The following is a 17651-nucleotide window of genomic DNA, read 5'->3' on the forward strand; positions in this document are numbered from 1 at the left end:
AGCAGAAACATTCTTCTCAAGCACAAATTAAAAAGAATTCTCCAGGATAGATCATATGTTAAGTCAAAAATAAGTCTTAACAGATTTAAGTAGATTAAACCACAATGTAATAGTACCTATAGAGTGCTGCAAAACAACTTTAAAACTGATTTTTTTTGCAATAAAATATTACATTTAGAAAAAAGATAGATCTCAAATAAATTAACTTAATCCCTCAAGGAACTAAAGAAACAAGAATAAATTAAACCCAAAGTTAACAGAAGGGAGAAAACAACTAAGGTCAGTGCAGAAATAATAAAATAGAGAAAAAATCAATACAAGGTATCAACAAAATTAAGAGATGGTTTTTAAAAAAGATAAAACTGAAAAACCTTCTGTTAGACCTACAAAGACAAAAAAAAAGAGATGAATATAATAAAATAAAATAAAAACATAGGAGGCATTAGAATGACACTATGGAAGCACAAAAGGTTAAAAGACACTACTGTGAACAAATATACATCAGCAAATTTGATGACCTAAAAGAAAACCAGCTCTTCCAAACAACCATGGTTAACTTTCCACCATATTACAGTATTAAATTATTCTGAATTTGACTATGTACTGACCTTTCCCAGGTGTTTTGTATTTTCAGATGAGTAATTAACACCCTCTCATTTTAGCTTCAATAACTCCTTTCAGAAATTCTTGTAAGGCTGCTCTAGGTATAATTAATTCCCTCAGCTTTAGTTATTCTAGGAAAGTGTTTATCTTGCCTTCATTTTTTAAAAGTCAGCTTTACTGGGTAAAGTATACTTAACAGATTTTTTCCCATTAAGTATTTCGAATATAACATCCTACTTTCTACTATCTTTTGTTCTTTAAGGTTTCTAACTAAGAAATCCACTGATAGCATTTTAGTGGTTCCCTTGTAATTTACAGACTTTTTACTTGCTGCTTTTAAGATTGTCAACTTGTCTTTGATTTTTAACAGTTTTATAGTGTGTCTTGTAGTGAATCTCTTTAAATTTATTTAGTGATTTATTTGATGGTTCATGAGATTTAGATATCCAAATCTCACGCCAGATTAGAGAATTTCTCAGCAATTTTTTTTGTTATTTTTTTTTCTCAGCAAATTTTTCTTTAAATAAGTTTTTGCCTCCTTTGATTGTCCTTTTACCGAAACTCCAATGATTCACAAATTAGTACTTTTAATGCTTAGAGCTCATGAAAGCTTTCTTCACCCCTTTTTTCCTTTGTTATCCTCTGATTGCATAATTCCAGAGTTCCTGTGTTCATTCTCACTGTTTCTTCTAGTGATGTTTTTTATTGCAATTTTTATTTCATTTATTTTATTCTTTATCTCCAGAATTCTGTTTGATTCTGTTTTATAATTTTCATCTTTTAAAGTTGTACTGTTTTCTTATTTTTCTTGAATTGTTTTTTCGGTGATTTTTGTAGTTCTTAGATTTTTTTTGATTTTTTTTTAAAAAAAACAACAGCTATGTTTAAATTATTTAGCTGTTCGTTAACTTGGATATCTCCATGTCTTTGGTTTTGATTACAAGGTTATTTGTGATCTTTTTTAGCTTTGTGTTTGTTTGGGGTTTTTTCATGTTCCATGGCGTTTTATGTAATGTTCTGTACGTTTGAAGTAACAGTCATCTCCTCCAGTTTTTACTAACTGCCATGAAGGGCGAAATATATACCTAGTCCACAGTTCCTGTTTCCTTTTATGGCAGAGTTCTTAAGATTGTATGACTTCTCTATGTCCTGAAACACATCCAGCTTAAAGCTGACAGCTTTTATTTATTTGTTTGTTTGTTTGTTTGTTTGTTTATTTATTTATTTATTTACTAAAGCTGTTGCTAAATCTCAAGTTTGTGGTCTCTCCCTGGCCCACAGATTTGGCTGACTTTCTGCATGTACTCAGTATTTTGTCAAAGTCTGCTCATGCCACCATTGGGAATATGCACAGGGGGATAGCTGCAGGGTGGGAGAATGTTTAGGTGAGTCATGCTGGGCATTGTATTGTGGTGACACTGGTTAATAAAGTTACATAGGTTTCAGGTATACAATTCTATAATACATCATTTGTGTATTGTATTTTGTGTTCACCACCCCAAGTCAAGTCTCTTTCTATCACCATTTATCCCTTATTTATCCTCCTCCACTTCTGCTTTTAGAATTCTTCCTTAGTCTGAATTTGTCTTTTGATAATAAGATTTAAATGTTTTTCAATGTGGGAATTAATAAGTTTATTATACTTGAAGTTTGTTGAGTTTTTTGGATTTGTCTTTTTGGGTTAATGTTTTCCATATAATATGGGAAGTTTTCAGCCATTGTTTCTTAAAATAAAAGTTCTACTCCTTTCTCTTTCTCTTTTACTTATGGGACTCCCATAATGCATATATTATTTAATTGTGTTTCACAAGTCCCTTTAGCTCTTTTCACTTTTTTTTCCTTTTCTACTCAGACTCAATAATTTCAAATGTCTTATCTTAGCGTTTGCTGATTCCGCCCCCCCTCATTCTTCTTAAAACTACTGTTTAATATCTGTAGTAATTAGAAAAAATAATTATATTTTCCAACTCCATAATTTATGGTTGTTTTTATCATAATTTTTATATATTTATACTTTTATTTATTCATTTGTCATGTTTCTAATTCCTTTATTTTTTTGCTCACATATTTGTATTTTTTAGTTTTTAAACATATATAAGACATTTTGAGTCTTTGTCTAATTCTTTATTCAGGGATGGATTCTGCCAATTTCCTTTTTGTTTTTCCTTTATTGAGCCATGTTTTCCTCTTTTTTCATATGGCTTATTATATTGGGTTGTCGTTTTTTGTCGAAAATATGACATTAAAAATAATAAAGTCTCACTTTGCAGACCATCTCTATGTTGGCACAATTTTTGTCTAGTTCATTGAGTGTACTCTTGGTTTTGGAATCAGCCTGAAGTGAAAGCTTAAAAGTTTTCTCATTTATTGTTTTGTTTTTCTGATCACATGCTTTGCCTAGACCTATATTTAGTTTATAAAATTCCCCAATATACATGAGTAAATTTGCATATCCTTTAAAAACATTTTAATGCTGACATTATTGCAAGTGTTTCCCCCCTTTGTCCACCTGCACCCAACTCTGCCTACCCTTCCCTTGGCTTTCACTCCACTAATTTCGTAAAGAGTTTTACCCCAGGTTCTCCTTGGAGCCTTAAGTGGTTTATTGTGTGTCTCCACCTTTAATCTGATATTACTTATATCTTTGGGTCTGTAGAGCCCTGCAGCTTTCTTTCACATGCTCTCTACTTTGGAACCTGAGCTCCAAATATGTGACACAAAGATCATTCTTTGGGCAGCCTCAAGACAGGGTGCAGCATTAAAAGTAAGATCTTTTCTTTGGCATGTAAAACCACCATGCAAGTTTTTTTTATTATTATTACTGAAGACCCAGCGTGCGAAATCGCGTGAGACCCAGACCTGCCCTGCATGAGCCCTGAGCCCCACACAAGACCCACCAGCCCTGTGCGAGTCCTGCCATTCTGCGTGAGCCATGAGCCCCACCCCGCAGCCACGAGTGGCTCATGGGCCAGAGGGGAGGGACCAAGAGGTGCTCCAGCACTTCTTGGTAACCGGTTGTTTGGTCATTCCGCATTAGGTCGTAATGGCCACAGGCCTTGTATAATATAGTTTTCTAATGTGCTTATTTCTCTATTGAGTGTTTACTTCATTTCTGTAGATTTTTCACCATTTTCCAGTACTTCTATAAAATTACTTTAGCTGGCTTCTGCTTGTTATTTTATTTTTCTATGAGATGAGAAGTATTTGGAGCTTCTTTACTCACCATTTGGCTGACATTACTCCTTCTTTTATCTCTTCATTTATCATTAATGTTAAAAATTTATTAAAATATTTATTAATTTAGAAATATTATTTCCCCCCATTTTATTTTATAAACTTTTCAAAATCTACAAACCACACTGATGGCAATTTCTTAATTAAGATGACACCATATTGTATGATAGTTTTCTAGAGCACAACATTTTTTATTGCCAAGTTGTTTCTAATATGGTTCTATAAAATTCCACATGTATGCTTTAGCCTGGAATTTTAAACCAAACAAAACTATTACAATTCACATAGAATTAAAAGCAGTTTTCAGTTCTACTTATGGATTTATATTGAGAACATTCACCGCATTTCCACTTATATATGTTACTTATCATTTTTACTGAGACATAATTAGCACATAAGAAAATTATATTTTTTAAATATATTTTATTGACTGACTTTTTTTACAGAGAGGAAGGGAGAGGGATAGAGAGTTAGAAACATCGATGAGAGAGAAACATCGATCAGCTGCCTCCTGTACACCTCCTACTAGGGATGTGACCGCAACCAAGGCACATGCCCTTGGCCAGAATTAAACCCAGGACCCTTCAGTCCACAGGCCAATACTCTATCCGCTGAGCCAAACCAGCCAGGGCAGAAAATCATATTTTGAGTGGGCAATTCAGTGGGTTTAGAATATTCACAATGTTGAACAAACATCATAATTGTCTAATTCCAGATATATTCATTACCCTCAAAAAAATCCTTTACCACATCATTTTTAATACTCATCCATGTTGTAGCATGAATCAGTATCCATTCCTTTTTATGGCTAAATGATATTACACTGTATAACATACCTTATTTATTAATTAATCATTTGATGTTTAAGGTAGTTGTATCTACTTTTGTAAATCTTAGTAATAATGCTGTCATAAACATTTTCTTTTATTATTTATTTACTAGAGGCCTGGTGCACGAAATTCATGCACAAGGGTGTGTGTGTGTGTGTGTGTGTGTGTGTGTGTGTGTGTGTCCCTCAGCCCAGCCTGCACTCTCTCTAATCTGGGACCCCTCGAGGGATGTCCGACTGCCCAGTGGGATAGGGCCTAAACAGGCAGTCGGACATCCCTCTCACAATCTGGGACTGCTGGTTCCCAACTGCTCGCCTGCCTGCCTACCTGATTGCCCCTAACCACTTCTGGCTGCCAGCCTGATCACCCCCTAACCACTCCCCTGCCAGCCTGATTGATGCCTAACTGCTCCCCTGCCGGCCTGATAACCCCCAACTGCCCTCCCCTGCCAGACTGATCGATGTCTAACTGCTCTCCTGCTGGCTCGATTGGCCTCAACTGCCCTCCCCTGCAGGCCTGGTCCCCCCCAACTGCCCTCCCCTGCAAGCCTGGTCAACCCCAACTGCCCTCCCCTGCAGGCCTGGTCACCCCCAACTGCCCTCCCCTGCAGGCTTGGTCCCCCCAGCTGCCCTCCCCTGAAGGCCTGGTCTCCTTCAACTGCCCTCCCATGCAAGCCTGGGTCACCCCCAACTTCCCTCCCCTGCAGGATAAGTCCCCCCAACTGCCCTTCCCTGCAGGCCTGATCTCCCCAACTACCCTCACCTGCAGGCCTGATCCCCATAACTGCCCTCCCTGCAGGCCTGATCCCTCCCAACTGCCCTCCCATTCAAGCCTGATCCCCCCAAATGCCCTCCCCTGCAGGCCTAATCCCCCCAACTGCCCTCCCCTGAAGTCCTGATCTCTCCCAACTGCCCTCCCTGCAGGCCTGATCCCCTCAACTGCCCTCCCCTGCAGGCCTGATCCCCCCAACTTCCCTCCCCTGCAGGCCTGATCCCCCCAACTGCCCTCCCATGCAAGCCTGAGTCACCCCCAACTTCCCTCCCCTGCAGGAAAAGTCCCCCCAACTGCCCCCCCTTGCAGGCCTCTTTCCCCCCAACTGCCCCCCCTTGCAAGCCTGGTCCTCCCAACTCTCCTCCCCTGCAGGCCTGGTCCCCCTCAACTGACCTCCCCTGCAGGCCTGATCGCCCACAACTGCCCTCTCCTACAGGTCATGTTGTGGCAGCCATCTTTGACCACATGGGGGTGGCCATCTTGTGTGTGGAGTGATGATCAATTTGTATACCGGTCGTGACTAATTAGCATATCTGGGCTAATTAGTATTTCCCCCTCTTATTATATAGAATTTGTTATTAAATTTATTTGGGTGACAATGGTTTGCAAAAGCATACACATTTTGTTTAAAAATCAGTAAAACATCATCTGCACACTGCATTGTGCACCAATTGTCCCTTCATGTGTAGTGATATACCATTTTAGTTCCAGTTCACATTTTTTTCTAATGGCTAATGTGAGTTGAATTTTGTCTCCTGCCCCATAAGTAAATTATCTTTCTGTACCCATTCCCCCTACCCATTGCTCACATATACCTACCCCCCACCCTCTTTTCCCTCTGGCTATCACCACAGTGTATATATATATATATATATATATATATATATATATATATATATATATATCTTCTTAATACTTCCACTTTTTTTCATCCAGTCCCCCAACACCCCTCCACTCTGACATCTGTCAGTCTATTTCATGTATCCATGCCTCTGTTTCTATTTTGTTCCTTAGTTTATTTTGTTCATTAGATTCAACATATAAGTGCAATTATATGGTATTTGTCTTTCTCTGACTGGCTTATATCACTTAGAATAATCATCTTAGGTCTATCCATGATTTTGAATGTTTAATTTTTAAATAAAGCTGCAAACCACTTTTTTTCGGAATGACTGTAGCATTTTACATTGCCATCAGAAATATATGATTAAACAAGGTTTTTTCATCTATTCCAGCATTTGTTTTTGTTAAATTTTTAATTTTAACTACTCGGATAGTTAAAATTTATTTGTTGAAGAACTATTCATCAATACCACAGAATTTAATTGCATTTAGAGATAGGGCCTTTAAATTGGCAAAATGAGATTATATGATTGGGCAGGAATCTGATATGGCTGGTGTCCTCATAAAAGGAGGGAATACAGATGCAGGCATACACAGATGAAAGACCATGTCAGCAAGCCAACAAGAGGCCTCAGAAGAAACCAATCCTGCCAACACCTTTATCTCAGACTTATAGTGAATTGTGAGGATCTAAGTTTATCTTGTTTAAGCCACCCAATCTATGGTACTTTGTTTTGACAGTCTTAGCAAACTGAAAAAGATAATGAAATTTAATATATTTTCATGTGTTTATTTGTCATTTGTATATCCACTTTAGTGAACTATCTCTTCAGGCCTTTTTTACATTTTGTAATTGGAATTTTTATTTCTTTGACTTACTAAGTATTAAGAGTTCTTTATATATTCTATATTCCAATAAGTTGAATATGTGGTTTGATAGTATTTTCCCCCACTTTCTAGGCTGCCCTTTTTCCTTTTACAGAAGGCCTTCTATAAAGCAAAACTTTTTAAATTTAGTAAACTCAAATTTATAGATTTTTTATGGGTTATATTTTGGTATCAAGATTAAGAATCCCCAGTTGTGTTAGACTGCCCAATGTTCTCTTATGCTTTATTTCTAAAAGTTTTAATGTTTGTGTTGCTTTTATCTTTATTGTTGAAAGTGTTACATATGCCCCCTTTTTTCCCCCATTGACCCCATCAAGCCCATCCCCACACCCTGCCCCAGGCCTTCACCACAATATTGTCTGTGTTCATGGGTTATGCATATATATACATACAAGTTCTTTGGTTGATCTCTTCCCACCCACCAACCCCCCCATCCCCTCCTTCCCTTTGAGATTCAACAATCTGTTCCATGGTTCTATGTCTCTGTATCTATTTTGTTCATCAGTTTATTTTGTTCATTAGATTCCACATATGGGTGAGATCATGTGATACTTGTCTTTCACTGATTGGCTTATTTTGCTTAGCATAATACTCTCCAGGTCCCTCCATGCTCTCTCAGTGGGTAATAAGAGATCCTTCTTTTTTATTGCTGCATAGTATGCCATGGTATAAATGTACCACAGCTTTTTTATCCACTCTTCTACTGATGGTCACTTGGGCTGTTTCCAGATCTCAGCTATTGTAAATAGTGTTGCTATGAATATAGAGGTACATATGTTCTTTCTGATTGGTGTTTCAGGCTTCTTAGGATATATTCCTAGAAGAGGGATCACTGGCTCAAATGGCAGTTCCATCTCGAAGAAAACATGGTCAACAAAATATCAAACATCTTATGTAGCAAAATTTCACTGATACAATACCTAGAGCAAGAGAAACAAAGGAAAAAATAAACAAATTGGACTACCCTATATAATAAAAGCCTAATATGCTAAGTGTCTGGTCGTCTGGTCGACTGCTCAATCAAAGCGTAATATGCTAATGATATTCTAAGGCTGCTCAAATACTTGCTATGATGTGCACTGACCACCAGGGGGCAGATTCTCTAACCTGTAGGTTAGCTTGCTCCTGGGTTCTGGCCAATCAGAACGGATATGGCCTGGAGCCCTCCCGCGGTACTTCCCCGGCTGTCCAACCGCCTGTGTCCTTCCCAGGCTCCAGTCATGCACCAGTGGGGTTCTGGACTGTGCCCTCTCACAATCCAGGACCCCTCAGGGGATATCACAGAGCCAGTTTTGGCCCGATCCCACAGGCCAGGTAGAGGGACCCCACTGGTGCACGAATTCGTGCACTGAGACTGTAGTATCAAAATAAAAGGCTTCTGCACATAAAAATAAAACAGCATCAAAATGAAAAGGGAACCCATTGTATGGGAGAATATATTTGCCAATGATACATCTGATAAGGGGTTAATATCCAAAATATATAAAGTACTCATACAAATCAGCAAAAGGAAAACAAACAACCCAATAAAAGAATGGGCAGAAAACCTAAATGGATACTTCTCCAAAGCTGACAAAGAGATGGCCAAGAGAAATATAGAAAAATGTTCAATGTCACTAATCATTGGAGAGATACAAATTAAAATGACAATGAGGTACTGCCTCACACTTGTCATAATGGCTGCCATCAATAAGTAAACAAATCAAGGTCTGGTGAGGATGTGGAGAAAAAGGAACCCTAATACACTGCTAGTGGGAATTCAGACTGGTACAGACACTATGGAAATCAGTGTGGAGTCTCCTAAAATATAAAAAAAAATGGAACTGTGTGGGTTTTTTTTTATTTTTAATTTTAATTTGTATTGATTACAGAGAGAAAGGGAGAGGGAGAGAGAGATAATAACATCAAAGATGAGAGAGAAGCATTGATCAACTGCCTCCTGCATACACCCACTGGAGACTGAGCCCACAACTCAGGCATGTGCCCTTGACTGGAATAGAACCCGGAACCCTTCAGTCCCCAGGCCAATGCTCTAGCAATTGAGCCAAACTGGCTAGGGCTGTTTTTTTTTGTTTTTTACATTTTATTTCTTATTGCATTTTGAGATAGATTTTGTGTATGGTGAAAGGTTTAGTTTGTGTTTTATTTCCCTCCCTGTGGATATCAAATTATTCTAGCACCATTTGTTAAATAAAGGTTATCCCTTCTCCATTAAACTGGTTTTATATATTTTTCAAATATCAGTTTGGCATATTTGTGTTTATTACTTTTGTTTTCTTTACTCTGTTATATTGATCTATGTATCTATCCTTCTTCAGTATTACATACTTTTGATTGGTATATCTATATAGAAGGCCTTACTAACAGATAGAGGTGATTTGTACCGTTTTATTATTCTTTTTGATAATTGATTTATGTATTCTATGGCCTTTGACATTTTATGCACTAATAAACACTAGAGGCCCAGTGCACAAAATTTGTGCATGGGTGGGGGGGGAGGGTCGCTCAGCCTGGCCTGCACCCTCTTGCAATCTGGGACCCCTTGGGAGATGTCTGACAGCCAGTTTAGGCCCGATTCCACAGGAATCCCTGTGGGATCGGACCTAAACCTGCAGCCAGACATTCCTCTCATAATCCAGGACCACTGGCTCCTAACCATTTACCTGCCTACCTGCCTGATTGCCCCTAACCACTCTGCCTGCCTGCCTCATCACCCCTAACCACTCGCCTGCCTTCCTGATTGCCCCAACCACCCTGCCTGCCTACCTCATTGTCCTTAACCACTCGCCTGCCTTATGACCTTAACCATTCTGCCTGCCTGATGCCCTATCTGCTCGCCTACCTTCATGATCGCCCCTAACCACACTGCCTGCCTGCCTGCCTGATCACCCCTAATTGCTCGCCTGCCTGCTTGATCACCCCTAACCACCTCTGCCTTGGCCCCTGACACCCAGGCTTCATCTGGAAGGACGTCCAGAATGACGTCCGGAAGGTTGTTTGGCTGTCCAGTCTAATTAGCATATTATGCTTCTATTATTATAGATTATGAGCATGAGCAGAGTTAGAAGCAGGATTAGGCAGACAGAATAAGGGGTGGAAGAAGGAGTAATTGTGGAGCTAGCTGAAACCACAAAATGTTTTGCAGAAAAACAGGATGTTCTGAGACAAGGATGTTTTTCTTGCAAGCACAAAATAAAATGTTGCAAAAAGGCCAGTTACCAATCAGAGAGCGGCACAGATAGACAAAGTAGGCCTTTAGCAGATATAAAGAAAAGAGCAGAGTGTTCAGGAAGCAACACATTTGGATCTCTTCTCTGATTGGGAGGTCTGTGTTTGCTTGCAATACATTCCTGCCAAGTTTGAACTTCTCTGGTCTGAGGCTTCATTCTTCAATTCTGTGAGACACGACCCCAGGAAGAATTCCTGCTTGCCAGTTCCAGTATCTACACTAATAAAAGACAAATATGCTAATTGACTATACCTTCGTTACACCCAAGTCACCCCCACCAGCCAATCAGAGCAACTATATGCAAATTAACCCAATCAAGATGATGGCCGGAAGCCACAGAGCTGGAGCAAGCAGGAGGCTTGGTTGCCCCGGCGATGGAGGAAACCAAGCTTCCCGCGTGCCCTGGGCTGCTGTGGCCTCCACAAAAGGCAACAAAGTTTCAATTATAGAATTTAAATAAATCCCAGATACCTGCTTCCAGCCAGCCTCCACTGGGAGCTTGGGTGGCTGGGGCCTGTGGCCAGCCTGCAAATAGCCATCAGCCCCTCACCCAGGCTGGCCACACCCTCATGGGGTGAGGGTCCCCGTTGAGGGGCTTGGCCAGTCTGCAAACAGCCATTAGCCCCTCACAAAGGCTGGCCAGGCACACCAACAGGGACTCCCACCCTGAAGGGGGTGTGACTAGTCTGAAAACGGCCCTCAGCCCCTCACCTAGGCTGGCCAGGCACCCCAGTGGGACCCCCACCCTGATCTGGGACACCCTTCAGGGCAAACCAGCCAGCCCCCACCATGCACCGGGCCTCTATCCTATATAATAAAAGGGTAATATGCAAATTGACCCTAACAGCAGAGTGACTGGGAATCACTGGTCACTATGACACACACTGACCACCAGGGGGCAGACACTCAATGTAGGAGCTGTTCCTTGGTGGTCAGTGTGTTCCCACAGGGGGAGCTCTGCTCAGCCACAAGCTAGGCTGATGCCTGCCAGTACAGCGGTGGTGGTGGGAGCCTCTCGTGCCTCCTCAGCAGCGCTAAGGGTGTCCAACTGCAGCTAGGCCTGCTTTCCGCTGGCAAGTGGACATCTCCCAAGGGCTCCCGGGCTGCCAGAGGGATGTCTGACTGCCAGCTTAGGCCCAATCTTCCCACTGGCAAGTGGACATCCCCCGAGGGGTCCCAGACTGTGAGAGGGCACAGGCCGGGGTGAGGGACCTTGCTGAGTGCACAAATTGTTGTGCACCAGGACTCTAGTTAATTATAAGAAGCTTGTCTATGTCTACAAAGATCTTTTCTGGGGTTTTGATTAAAAAATGCATTAGACCTATAGATATATTAGATTTTACAGGTTTGCCATATTACATCATCCAATCTATGAACATGGCATGTCTTTCATTTAGTTTTCTATTTGTGTCCACAGTTTTTATAATTTTTAACTTATAGATCCTGTGCTTGTTTTATAAAATATACTGGTGGCCCAGTGCATGAAATTCATGCACAGGGAGGTGTCCCTCAGCCCGGCCTGCACCCTCTCCAATCTGGGACCTCTCGAGGGATGTTCCATTGCTGGTTTAGGCCCAAACCAGCAGTCAGACATCCCTCTTGTAATCTGGGACTGCTGCCTCCTAACTGCTCACCTGCTTGCCTGCCTGACTGCCCCTAACCACTCAGCATGCTGGCCTGATTACTCCCAACTGCCCCCCCCTGCCAGCTTGTTTGCCCCCTACTTCCCCTGCTGCCAACCTGCTCACCCCCACCTTCTCTCCCCGCCATCCCACTCACCCTCAACTGCCCCCCTGCCAGTCTGCTCACTCCCAGCTGCCCCTCCTACCAGCCTGATCACCCCTAACACCCCCCCACCGGCCTGATCACCCACAATTGTCCTCCCTTCTTTGCCCCTAACTGCCTCTACCTTGGCCCCGCCACCATGGCTTAGTCCAGAGGAACGTCTGGAAGGTCTCCTGGAAGGTCTTCCAGTCTAATTAGCATATTACCCTTTTATTAGTATAGATAGAGGCCTGGTGTATGGGTTGGGGCTGGCTGGTTTGCCCTGAAGAGTGTCCCGGATTAGAATGGGGGTTCCCTTAGGGGGTGGGGCAGCCTGGGCGAGGGGCCTGTTGTGGTTTGCAGGCCAGCCATGACCCCATTGGGGTGGAGGTCCTGACTGGGGATGGTGTCAGCCTGGGTGAGGAGCTGGGGCAGTTTGCAGGCCAGCCACACCCCCTTCAGGGTGGGGTCCCTGCTGGGGGCACTGGCCAGCCTGGGTGAGGGGCTTATGGTTGTTTTCAGGCTGGCCATGCCCCCAGGGGGGATCCTCACCCCATGGGGGCATGGCCAGCCTGGGTAAGGGGCTGATGGCTGTTTACAGGCCCCTCCCTCAACGGACGGCCTGGGTGACCCAAGCCTCCAGTGTGCTCAGGCTGCCTTCATGCCCGTCGCCCACAGGACCCTCTTTCAGCGGCCGCTCCGGCTGGCTCCATGGCTGCCGCCATCTTTGTCCCACTAATTTGCATATTTCCTCCTGATGGGCTGTGGGGGCATCACAGAGGTACGGTCAATTTACATATTTGTCTATTATTGGTATAGATACCTAAGCATTTAAATTTTGAAGCAATTATAAATGATACTGTGTTTTCAATTTCAGTTTTCATGTTTATTGTTAGTATACAGAAATGTGATTTTTGCTAATTAGACTTGTATTTGAAATGATTAGGATATATGTATCATTTGATCCTGAAGACTCAGAGATAATTTTGCAGAAGAGTCTGTCTTAGTTTACAGATATATTTTCTTTTACAAACAGGTGCACTATGACTGAAACATCTACACTAGAAAGATTTTGGGACTATTACCAAGATGTATATTACTATCAGGAAGTATACAACATTGCTGTTAAACTGATTGCTGTTAAAAGTTACATCGTTTTACTCACCATTTGCTATGAACAAGTGGTAGGAAAAAATAGAAAATATTAATTTTTCAATTAGTCAATTTCAATCAATGAGGGTATTTAAACTCATAATTTTTAAGGGACATATTAATATGCTCTGTAACTGTAAAGTACCTCACTAATGTAAGTTATTACAGTTATTGTCAATAAGAGGAAAAGGAAATGCACTATTTTAAGCATGGCATTAAATTATAAGCTATATGAATGCAGTAAACCTGTTAGCATTTTTAATTTTATATACCCAGAGTTTGCCAAAATGTCTTTCATGAAATGGAGATAAAGAAATATTTGTACAATGATTTATTTAGTGAATTAAAATAAAAATAGCTACTATTTATTGAGTTCATGTTATGATGGGAACTATCTGAACTAGTTTATATTCTCCTTACAAATCTTTCTTCCTCATCATTGAACTTTTTAAATATGGCACCAACCTATATTTACACATTTGTTCAGATCTCAAATCTGGAATCCATCTTTGATATCTTTATATTTCAAACTTCCTGTATCTCACCAACCAGGAGTTAATCTTGATTCTACCTATATCCATTCCATAGCTACATCTATATAAGCCATCCATTCTCCGTTGCCTTGACCATCAATTAATTGAAAAAGTTATCATTTACTATTTCCTGAGCTGTGGGAAGTCTGATAAATCATCTAACTTCTTAACTATTTCCTCTATTAATCTATTTTTTACCCAACAGAAAACAAGGAAACATTTTTAACATAAACATTTAGCCATGCCTATCTCTTATTTAAACACATAATTGTCTCATGCGAAGTCCTTAATATGGCCTATAAAACCCTATGAATTTTAAACCCTAAAACACAATGAATTTTCAAAATAATAGAATTTTACATATGTTCAGCTCATTCATTATTTTATATTTGATTATATTTCTAATTTCATTTTCAATCTTAACTAAGTCTACTTTAACCAATTTATTTTCTGCTCAAGTGTTCACAAATAACATTTCCTGCTCCTGTTATAAACTTAAACTATTTAAAAATTAAATCACTATTCATATTTCTGGTTTAAACTTAAACATCATTTATTCCAAAATAATGTCTTATGCTCCCATAGAAAGTAGTTATCCCAGCTTTCACTCTCATCACACAACTCCTTTTTTTTCATATTCACTTAATTCAATTTATATTTGTACTTCATTCTGTGTTGATTTGTTTAATGTCCCTTTCTTCTGCAGAAAATAAGCCCTGTGAGGGCAGTGATACCACATGTTTTATATATCAAGGGTCCAACAATATATCTTGCACATAGTACCACCTTAAAGCTATTTATCAAATGAATTATTCCTTCTAATCTTACAAAGTAGATGTCATTGTTACAATTTTACATTAGAAGAAACTGAGAAATTCAGGTAATTTAGTATTCCCAAAATTACCTATCTAGTAGAAGTTTTTAAATATGTTTTTTTATTGATTTTTAGAGAGAGAGGAAGGGAGAGGGAAAGAGAGATAGAAACATCAATGATGAGAGAGAAGCATTGACGGGTTTCCTCCTGCACGCCCCCCATTGGGGATCAAGCCCACAACCCAGGCATGTGTCTTGACAGGGGATCAAAACAGTGACCTCTTGCTTCATGGGTCGAAGGTAAACCACTGAGCAATTCTGGCTGGCTAATAGAAGTTTTAAAGTTCTTTTCACTAAACATAATATAGTCATTCAGTAGCATTGTAAAACAAATAGCTGGGAATAATGCAATTGATAACATAGTATAGAATATTTTTACTTGTTTGCCTAATCAGGTTCCTTATAAACTCAGTTGTCATTAATAACGTACTTTAACTATATTTCTGATAGTAACAGACAAATAGGGGAAAAGGGTACATAGAAATGTCTAAAAGAATGGGTATTAAGTGAAAGAAAGTGTTTAATTCTAATCAAATGCTTATTGTCACAATGAATTTTCAAATTAATAGAATTTCACATATGTCCAGTTCATTCATTATTTTATATAATTCTAAAATCAATCCTGTGATATATGAATTTCTTTATTATTAGCACATTTTATGTATAAAGAAGTTGAGAAACTTGTTCCTGGTTCCAAATAATAAGTGTTAGAATGGAAATTTGAAATTAAGTAGTCCAAAATGTTTTTAAGGCAAGTTTATAGGGCTACTAACACATCTGAGTTTGGATGTTTCTCTCAGAAAATAGTAATTTATCTTAATAAAGTAGTCCAAACCACAAGTGAACAGCTGAGAGAGCCAGTGATGTTTTTTTTTGTTTTTTTAAAATCTTCTAATTTTTAATTTTATTGCATTTTTAAAATTTTATTATTTTTTACACTATTACACATGTCAATTTGCCCCCTTTGTCCCCCTACTTTCCCCCATCCTTGCTCCCCCTTCCCTCTGGCCATAGTTATTCTGTTGTATATGTCTATGGGCTATGCATATATATTCTTTGGCTAATCTCTTCTCCTTCTTTCATCCAGTCACCTCTCTCTGCAACCCTCTGACAGCCATCAGTCTGTTCTATGTATCCATGCCTCTCTATTTTGTTCATCAATTTATTTTGTTCGATAGATTCCACACATAAGGGAGATCGTATGGTATTTGTCTTTCACCCACTGGCTTATTTCACTTAGCATTGTTTTAATTTTTACCTAAACATTCCTAGGACTTGGAAAAATGATCTGTATTTAGAAAGTACTATGTAAATGTTAAATAAATATTTTAATGTATTAATGGTATATACCATTCATAAAAGTTTTAAATTAATTTTATTTTACTCAGTGATATATATTATAAAATACTCTAAGGCAACCATCAACAAAATGAAAAGACAACCCACTAAACAGCAGAACATATTCACCAATGATATGTCTTATAAGGGGTTAATATACAAAATGTATAAAGAATTTATACAACTCAATACCAAAAAAAAAAGAACCCCCCCCCCACAAACCAATCCAATTAAAAAATAGCCAAAGATCCTGAAGACATTTCTCCAAAGAGGACATACAGATGGCCAATAGACATATGAAAAGATGCTCAATGGCATTAATCATCAGAAAAAAATGGAAATTAAAACCACAGTGAGATATATCACCTCACACCTACCAGAATGGCTATCATCAAAAGACATATGGTAGCTCAGTGCATAAAGAAACATAACCCATATCAATATATGCTGTCTACAAGAAACCCATATTAGAAGAAAAGACTCACACGGGATAGGGGAAAATTTTTCATGCAAATCGAAAAGAAAAAAAAGTTGGGTTGCAATACTCATATTTGGCAAAATAGGCTTCAAAATGAAGGCCATAATAAGACACAGTGGTCATCTTCTTTTTTTTTTTTCCAGGTTTTAAAACGTTTTATTTGCATATTAAAAAAATTGTGCATTCCAATAATTAAAATCATTTGAACAAAAAAAAAATGGCACTCTGATTAAACTGCATTTTACAGCCCTCAGGACCCCTTGGACCAGCTTGGTTTTAACTCTACATTTCACCCTCGTCCCACTCAGCTCGTCCCTTCCTCAACATGCAAGTTGTCCCCCTTCCCAGCCAGCCAGCCAGGCAGATGGGAGCGGCAGGTGCGGCCTTCATTGTCAGTAGTTCTGATGTGAAAAGGGGCAGCACAGTCACTTAAACTGATCCAACCTCTTTGCATCTTACAAAGTTAAACAGCTAAAAGAAGTAAAATAAGAAGGCAATGCTTGTGGAATGTAGAGTGCTTATTGGCGGCGCGTGCCTCATTAGGATTCGCCTGCTTGCTTCTCCTGTTCAATCGTTTCTTTTGAAGGCAGTGGATTTTTCTCTTGCGTTTCTGTCTTCTTCAATTTCTACTTATCGAATTTCTCAATCTCAGCCATATCGGGTTTGTCAGACATGGTTGCAGAGGACGCCGAGTAAGGTGCGTGAAAGAGAGAAGTTGAGCTGCTCAGGGACAGCCGCCGAGTCTGAAGTCATCTTCTTAATACCAAAAAGGATTGATCCAACAAGAAGCTATAATCCTGGTAAACATATATACATACAACAGTAGCACCCAAATATATAGGAAAATCACCTGGAGGACTTAGAAGGAGAGATCAATAGCAATACAATAATAGTGGGGGACTTTAACACACCACTGACTTCACTGGATAGATCTTCTAGACAAAAAAATCAGCAAGTAAACAACAACCCTAAATGACACACTAGATCAGCGGTTCTCAACCTGTGGGCCGCGACCCCTTTGGCGGTCGAATGACCCTTTCACAGGGGTCGCCTAAAACCACCCTGCATATCAGATATTTACATTACGATTCATAACAGTAGCAAAATTACAGTTA

General features: G+C 39.7%; 1 pseudogene across 1 annotated transcript; it reads right to left on the reverse strand.

Annotated features, from left to right (window-relative positions):
* Nucleotides 1-16866: 16866 nt before the first annotated feature.
* LOC308535967 (thymosin beta-4-like) lies at nt 16867-17210 on the reverse strand (annotated as a pseudogene). The gene has a single exon. The product of its transcript is annotated as a thymosin beta-4-like (transcript).
* Between the last annotated feature and the right edge of the window lie 441 nt (nt 17211-17651).

Source organism: Myotis nattereri, assembly GCF_964212035.1.
Source record: "Myotis nattereri genome assembly, chromosome: X".
NCBI lineage: Eukaryota > Metazoa > Chordata > Mammalia > Chiroptera > Vespertilionidae > Myotis > Myotis nattereri.